The following is an 8,096-nucleotide window of genomic DNA, read 5'->3' as shown; positions in this document are numbered from 1 at the left end:
TCGCAGTAATTTGTCAGTTCATATTTATTTACATTAATGAAAACAAAAAAAATCATTCATACGTCATCATTCTTTAATTTACATAGTTATGAAAACATTTATATTGATTTTATTTTTTTTATTTACATAATATAAAAAATGCTAAATTAAATATTTTTTTTTTCTTAAAACAATTATTTTATTTCTATTTCTAGTTTTTTAATTTACATTATAAAACTAAAATTATTATTTTTATTTACATCATAAAAAAATAAATATTAGAAATATATTTTTAAATGTTTTATATTTTATTTTTTCATTGTTTTATCTTTTATTTCATATGATGTAAATATGATAACACTATCATCACTCTAGCTTTAAAACTCAGCCTCTAAAAGATAGTAAAATTAGTTTTAAAAAGTTTTTAAAAAATAAATAAATAAATAAATATAAAAAAATTATAGAAAATAGTTTTCTCATCTTTTTTACCCTTTTTTGTGAATGATATCTAATAATCTCCCCACAGCTATTTATGAAGTTGTTTTCACCTGTCACTGATTTATTTTTTTATTTTTTTTGACATTTTTTGCCCAGTTGCTCATTGCCTTTCTCTCATGGGTTAATGCACTAAAAAATGGCATTATGTACGGACCTTTATCACATTGCGATTGAACACGTTACCGCTGACAGTTTTTAATGCATCGTACGTGTTGTCTGTCGTCTTTGTATCTTCATAAAGAGACTGAGATATAAATATCTACATTTCCTCAGACTTTGCAGAAACAGCAGATCTGTTTTGGCCTCAGAGTTTCGCTCAGCGCCGTCAGCGGCACAGACGGTCTGACCGTATCAGCGCTTCAGTAGCATCAGTGGACCCCCGCAGGACCGAGCTTTGGACACACTCGTGTCTGGAGCCCAAATTTTCCAGCTGACTTGACTTTTTAAACCCAGTTTGGATGTCTCCTCCTCGTCAAAGGGCAGGTACAAACACATATCTCAGCGGGACGCACGTCTTTAACCAAGCCGGAGAGTCGGAGCCACCGCACCGGGACTGGGAATGTAAACTCTCCGTTCAGTCTCGTTGCATCAGGTCGCCTCACCTGGAGAGCCAGTTTGCTTCATCAGTGGGATTATTTTTTAAAGGATCTTCCTCTGGGCTGGTGGAGGGGAGCTCCTTCATCTTCCTCAGAGTCAAACACACACACGCCCGTCACTCATGTTTAAAAAAGACATAAAAAGATGAAATGTCCACATTTTCTTTTCCTGTAAAAGAAGTTTGACCCTGATTTTAAAAACGTTAGGACGCTGTGTAAATAAAAACAAAACGATTTACAGATTCTTTTTGAAATGTATCCCAGTGCAAAAACAACATATTTAACCCCTCAAAACCTGAGCAAAAAGGCTTCATTTCTTTCAAAAATACAAGTTGTGTGAGCTACAAGATAATTACCCAAAATGTAGCAAAAAAAGACCCCTTCATAAAAAATACAAATATATAGATAAAATAGTTAATAATTATTATTATAAAATAGTTTTCTTGGCATTTTTCCTTTTTTATTGATTAACTTTTTTATTTTTTCTTTCTTTCTTTAATCATTATTTTCTAAAAAAAAATATATATATATATATTTTTTGTGATCTCTGTCTTTCCCTTACTCCTTATTACATTTGTGGAACATCATTGCTTGTTGCCCTTTAATGTTTTCTAAAGAAATCTAACCAATTTTCTCAGGTTTCAGAGTTTTAAATGCATGGGGTTAATGTTCAAAGTTTCAATAAAATTACCTGAAAATAAGCAAAAAACAAACAAAACAAGAAAAGTAAAAATAAAATGACCAGAAAAAGATCTCAAACATAATTTTAAAATTGTAATTATATTAATTATGAATATAATTTTCTGGTCAATATTTCCTATTTTTTTATATTCCTCCCCTTTTTTTAAACTAATTCTGAGGCATTTTCTTGCCACTTTTTACTGTTCTCTTGCAGTTTGTGGGACATGTTTTGCTAAAGTACTCAATGCCCTTTTTGAAAGAAATCAAACCAATTTGTTCAGTTTCCAAAGTGTTAAACAGCTTGTGAAATTCGCCCGAATTCATCACAAAATAATTAAATAAATAAGATGACATTCCAGGTTTCAAAGTATTAATACCAATGCCTGGTCTAAATTAACCGTGAAAAGCAGTTTGGAAAATATGTGCAATAAGAAAGCCTCACTGGATGTTGAAAAATATTTGCAAATCATTCTGTTTTTATTGAACACAGCATCCCATATTTCAGTGATCGGGGGGGCACAGTTAGCTCAGTAACGTAGGAGAGCAGCTTCTGTTTGAGCGTCGACCTGCAGCGATTGGGTGGTGTGCCAAAGAGGAAAAGCAAGATTTTGGTGATGGAAACACTCATCATAAACAGCACCTGTTCTGTGTCTGTTAATCACATCCTGACCGTTTACAACCAGCCGATCAGATTGTGCAGAAACTCCCACGTCACTCCTGAGCTTTAGCCATCCAGCCATTCGTGCCTTCTCCACAGAGTCCCTCCGCCTGTGAGTCACAGGCAGCATTCGGATCAAAAACGACACGGAAAGCCATCAGAGTCACCTGCAGAACACTTGCACCTTTCTCTAAAACATTTATTTATCTATTTAGGCTGTGAATTTATTTATTTTTTTGTCGAGGAAGGCTGTGAGGAGGTTGCGTCAGGAGGAAGGTCACCATCAAAGTGTCGCCTTCCCGATTCTTATGTAGCACACACGCATAAAGCATATCTTGAACCGCATATTTCATCATCTCCAACCCGTTTGCCAACCACTGAGCTTTATGCCGACCCGAAAACTACAATACCCAGGCTGCAGCAGCGCTACGGAGGTCTCAGGACTTCTTTTTTTGCTTTGGTGAGGTGCTTTGTGCACCACCTTACTTGTACTATAGACAGATTTCTGGTTTCTATTTTGTGTAAGGGGAGCAGGGGAGGGACCTGGACTCTTCACACCCTGAAAGGTTCATCGAGCAGAGCTCCTGCGGTCACTCCGGGGCGGGCGGAGGGGGTCCTGGGTACACAAAAGGGTTTTAAATGCATGTCACAGCTTTTTATTGCATGAGGAATGTGCCTGCTTTCCGAGCTGTGGAGGGCGGAGGGCCGACGGAGTCGAGGGACTGCCCGCCCTCCTGGAGGCTTTTGGGTTTCAGATGTTTTATTAAAGACTGCTGTTACATTAAAAAAAACAAAAAACAACTTTACCAGGATTACAAACTGTACAACAATAAAGAAGTGTTGTTTTGTAAGACGTCGGACTCCTGGTTTGAGTCACGGAGGTGAGCGTCCTGGAGACATGCATCAACGTTTTTATTTTCTTTAGAAAAGCTGCCGTGAAATCAGACGTTTCCGGCCGCAGCGATCCCCAAAAACAGCCCGAAATCTGAAACAAGCGATACTCAACCTGCTTTGCTTAGGGCTCACTTTTACAAAATCAGAGGAGGACAAATTATTTTAGAGCATTTCTAGAACTGTAGGACATTACCTGGACGTTAGGACATTTCTAGGATTTTAGGACGTTTTTAGGCTTTAGGACATTTCTAGGGTTTTGGGACATTTCTCAGATTTTAGGATGTTTCTAGGAGTCTAGGACATTTCTCGGATTTTAGGACGTCATTAGGATTTTGGGACTTCGTCCTGTTTTTTCACAAGTCTTGGACTTAAAGACATTACTTGGACGTAAGGATGTTTCTAGGATTTTGGGACGTTTCTAAGATTTTAGGATGTTTCTAGGAGTTTAAGGATTTTAAGCCATTACTAGGATTTTGGGCATTTTTCTAATTTTTGGACATTTCTTGGACTTTAGGACATTTTTCAAATTCCAGGACATTTCTCTGATGTTAGGACATTTCTCTGATTTTGACACATTTTAAAAAAAAAAAAAAAAATCTCTGATTTAGGACATTTGTAGCTTTTTAGGCGGTCACTAGGATTTGGGGACTTTCTTTGGGACTTTTTCTAATTTTTTTTTTACATTTCTTGGGCTTTAGGACATTTCTATGATCTTAGAACATTTCTAGAACTTTAGGACCTGGATGTTAGGATGTTTCTAGGATTTCAGGATGTTTCTGGGATTCAAGGATTTTGGGACATTTCTTTGACCTTAAGACATTTCTAGAACTGAGGACACTTCAGATTTTAGCAAGTTTCTAGGATTCAAGGATGTTTCTCAGACTTTAGGACATTTCCTGGATTTTGGGACATTTCTAGGATTTTAGGTCATTAGGGGCTTAGTTAGGACCTCTGCTGGGGGTCACTTTATTTGATGAACAAGCTCTATTTTGATGCTGCTTTGTGCACTCGGGCCCGCGGGCCGTAAGTTGAGTATCACTGTTCTGGAGGGACTGATAAATCCCGAGAAAGTCTGAAAAACGCAGAAGGTCATTTGATCACAGACTCGGCTGTTCTGAAGATATTTTTAGAGTTGTTAAGGAGTCGGACCATCTGGATGAAAAAATATTCCATCTGCTTGCAGAAAGAAAATGTTTTTTATTTATTTTTTTACCTGTTTCACAAGTTGCAGCAGTAGTTCCTGATACAGGCAGCGGACATGTCCTTGCTCTTTTTGCAAGAACATATTAACTGTTTATAGAATATACACAAAAGGATGCAATATAAACACATGTCATTGATTTAAACTGTAGAGATGCAGCTTCTGTCTGCTTGGATCAAAGAAAAGCATAGAAAACAGGTCAAAAATCTTTATTTTGTCCTGTAGCAAATACATTTCTTATCCAGACTTAAAAACGTGTTGTGAAAGTTGGATCTAAAATCCTCCGTGTTTCTGAAACATTGCATCACTTTTCATAAAAACTGATAATTGCTTCTGTGACTTAAACTCTTAAACTTAGTGCTTAAACAGGAGAGGCACAAACTGGGACCGACTGAGACCATCAGCTGCAAGACGAACTGAACAGGAAGTTCTCAGTATCTCTGTGCTTTCTTTAGTCAATATTTGAGAGATGTAATGTGAGACTGCAGAGACTGAACACGTGAAGCATCTCGGGATGCACTGATCTGATACTGATACCAGGTATCGGTGACACCGAGGCCGACGGTATAAATTTAGAGTTTGTCCTACTGCAGGTGTGTGCACGGCGTTACGTGTCGGCAGAGTGCCGGTAGCTGCAGTTTGTTCTTTTTATGTGCAGTTGTATTGATTTGTACTGATTTTTTTGTTTCTTTGTTGATGTTTGATGATAATCTGCAAAGACTCAAGTGTGCAGAAATCTTTTGTACCAGTTTGGATTCATTGATGTTTCCAGCAGCTCGCCAAGACGAAGCGGGGTGGAGCAGTGCTTATCCTGCGATGTATAAAAATGTGAAATTGATCAACAGGGGGCGCCACCACTTCCAAAAAAGTGCATTAATCAATGACAGTTTGTCCAAACATCACCAAACTGGATAGGTATTTTTATTTAACCCTTTGAAACATGTTAAATGGCTTGACTTCCTTCAAAAATGTGAAGAATGCAACTGAAGAAGAAATGACCCGGAAATTAGCAAGAAATTAAATTAAAAGACAATTATCTGAAAATTTGCACAAAAAAAACCCAAAACATCACCAAAAACGCAAGTAAAAGAAAAATAATTAAAAAACAATCTAATTACCTAATAAACTGCTTAAAAATTTGAATTATTCTGTAAAATAATTTAAAAGATCACCTGCAGCTCTGCTTTGAAAATATATACATATTTTTTTTTCTTTTAAGTTTACCAATTTCTAGCAGCACATTTTTTCCAAGTTGCTCATTGCCTTTTTTCTCCTGTTTTTAACGCATCTGAATGCAGCACAAGAAAAACGACGTCAATCCAGGTTTCAAAGAGTTAATGGCTTAACCATGTGATACCCGGCTCAACAGAAATTAGTAGATTAAAAGATAGGGTAAAATGTCTAGGAAATAAACTATATAATTATTAAATTACATATTCAAAAATTGTTACAAAATTTATTTTTTTTCAAGCACTTTTTCCAGGTAATTTCCACGTTTTCATAATTTTTTTCCATTACTTTTATTTTGCCCAAAACATTCTGCAATTCTCTATACAACAGAAAAACAAACAAAAATTAAAAAGCACTTTTTCTTATTTTTTTGTGTGGTTTTTTTCAGATCATTTTGTAGTCCTTTTTGCTGATTTCATGCTAATTTTTGGGTCATTTCACCTTTTGTTGCTCATTGCTTTCTTCCCATGTTTTAGAGAGAAATCTAGCCAATTTGCTCTGGTTTCTTGGGTTTAAATCATGTCCCCAAAATATTTTTGCAGTTGACCAATACAAGTTGACAAAAGAAGAGCGCGGCGCTGGCACAGATTTGCACGTAAGTGAACGAGCGTCTGTCTGATCGTCATAAAAGCAGGTTATTAATATTTAATGCATGTGTGGTAAACTGTCAGAGTTCTCCATCCTTTGCAGGCTGCATGCTGGCTTCAGCCGATACCCAAACACCCGCTATCAGTATCAGTGCATCCCTCGAAGCAGCCCGACTTTAACCCAGCCTGCTTTTTAAGGTGACGCCGAGGAGAAAGAAGACGCGACACAGAGGTAATCCTTCTTCAGGACTGCATATATTTTCAATGGTAACATTCATTCTATCAGTTTCATTAAGGTTTGAAATGTCAGGGAACAACACTCGAGAAAGATCCTGATGGGAAAAGAAATTATACGATCGAGGAGAGAAACACAATGTGGCGTTTGACTCCGCTGCTGTGGATGCACTTCGGCCTCCAGGAGCAAATCCTTCCCCCTTTATTTCACTCGTCTACTCTGCCCTCGCTCGCCTCTCCAAGGAAAGAAAACCCTCTCATTAGTCCCTTTTAAAGCGATAGTTCACCCAGAAATGTGAATTCAGCTATTATCTGCTCAGCCTCATGCTGATGGAAAGTGAGGTTAAGTTTTATAGTCAAAACACACAAAACACTGATGCAGGTTCACGGGGAAAATCAATTCAAGCAAATTCAAACGTTTAAAAAAATACATAATAAAACCACAAAATGTCTATACTGCTTGTCTAACGTAATCCAAGTATGCTGAAGCCCCGATGTACCAGATTGTTTTGAAAAACGTCACTGGCGTCATGTTTTCAGCCTCGTTGTAGCCTGTAGCTCCTGGTGTTGGAACCGCGTTCATGTATGCGCAAGTTCTTTAAAAGATGAACATGACAGTTACCCCAAAGTTTAGCTTTTTAATCTCGATCGCCCCCCGGTGTCTGACTGCGGTACAGGTCATAAAGCCCGCCCTCCATGTTAGTGAATGGGCGGGAACTCGCCCACCGCGGATATTGCTACCGTGCAGACTCCGGCAGCAGCCGTATCTCGGATATTTTAGCTTCACCTAAATATAGTGTGGGGAAGTGGGGTCATCCATCTGAATACACAGTCCAAAACAAAGCTAAAAACATGACAGCAGTGATGTTTTTCAAAACAACTTGGCACGTCGGGGCTTCAGGACACTTAATTACTTCAAACGAGCAGTATGGAGACATTTTGTGGTTTTATTATGAATTATTTTATACATTTAAATTCTGGTCAACATTTGATTTAACCCTCTCCGGCAGTGTTTTGTCGACTATAAACCTTCACTTGACTTTCCATCAGCATGAGGGTGAGGAGATAATGACTGAATGTTAATTTTTGGGAGAACTGTCCTTTAACAAACACACACAAAAGGAGGGAGGCTGCAGAAACAGCAACAGACTTCTTTAATAGATGTGAGGATACGTGCATCCTCTCATCTCTGGTGTTGTGTGAACTCGTGCCTGTTGAGTCGTAACCGGGCAGGTCGGAGACAGAGTGAACGCTCTGGAACTACATTTCCCATTGGGATCATAAAGTGGGACAGATGTGACAGTGCACGCAGAACCACAACGGCGCGAGACAAAAAATAAATCATGGGAATTACTTTTTTTTTCTTATTGGCCTCTAGAGACCGTGTTCAAAGTCAGATCCGTACTGGATTCAGACTGCAGTGGATTCGCCCTTCTGTGCCAAACAATCATGACTCAGAGTGACTGAAGAAAAAAAAAACAAAAACAGAGGGTCGGGGGGGGAAATAAAAATCCAAAAATATATATTTATGTTTATAT

Source organism: Plectropomus leopardus, chromosome 10, assembly GCF_008729295.1.
Source record: "Plectropomus leopardus isolate mb chromosome 10, YSFRI_Pleo_2.0, whole genome shotgun sequence".
NCBI lineage: Eukaryota > Metazoa > Chordata > Actinopteri > Perciformes > Serranidae > Plectropomus > Plectropomus leopardus.
The sequence above is the reverse complement of the archived record's forward strand: the minus strand, read 5'-3'. Positions refer to the sequence as shown.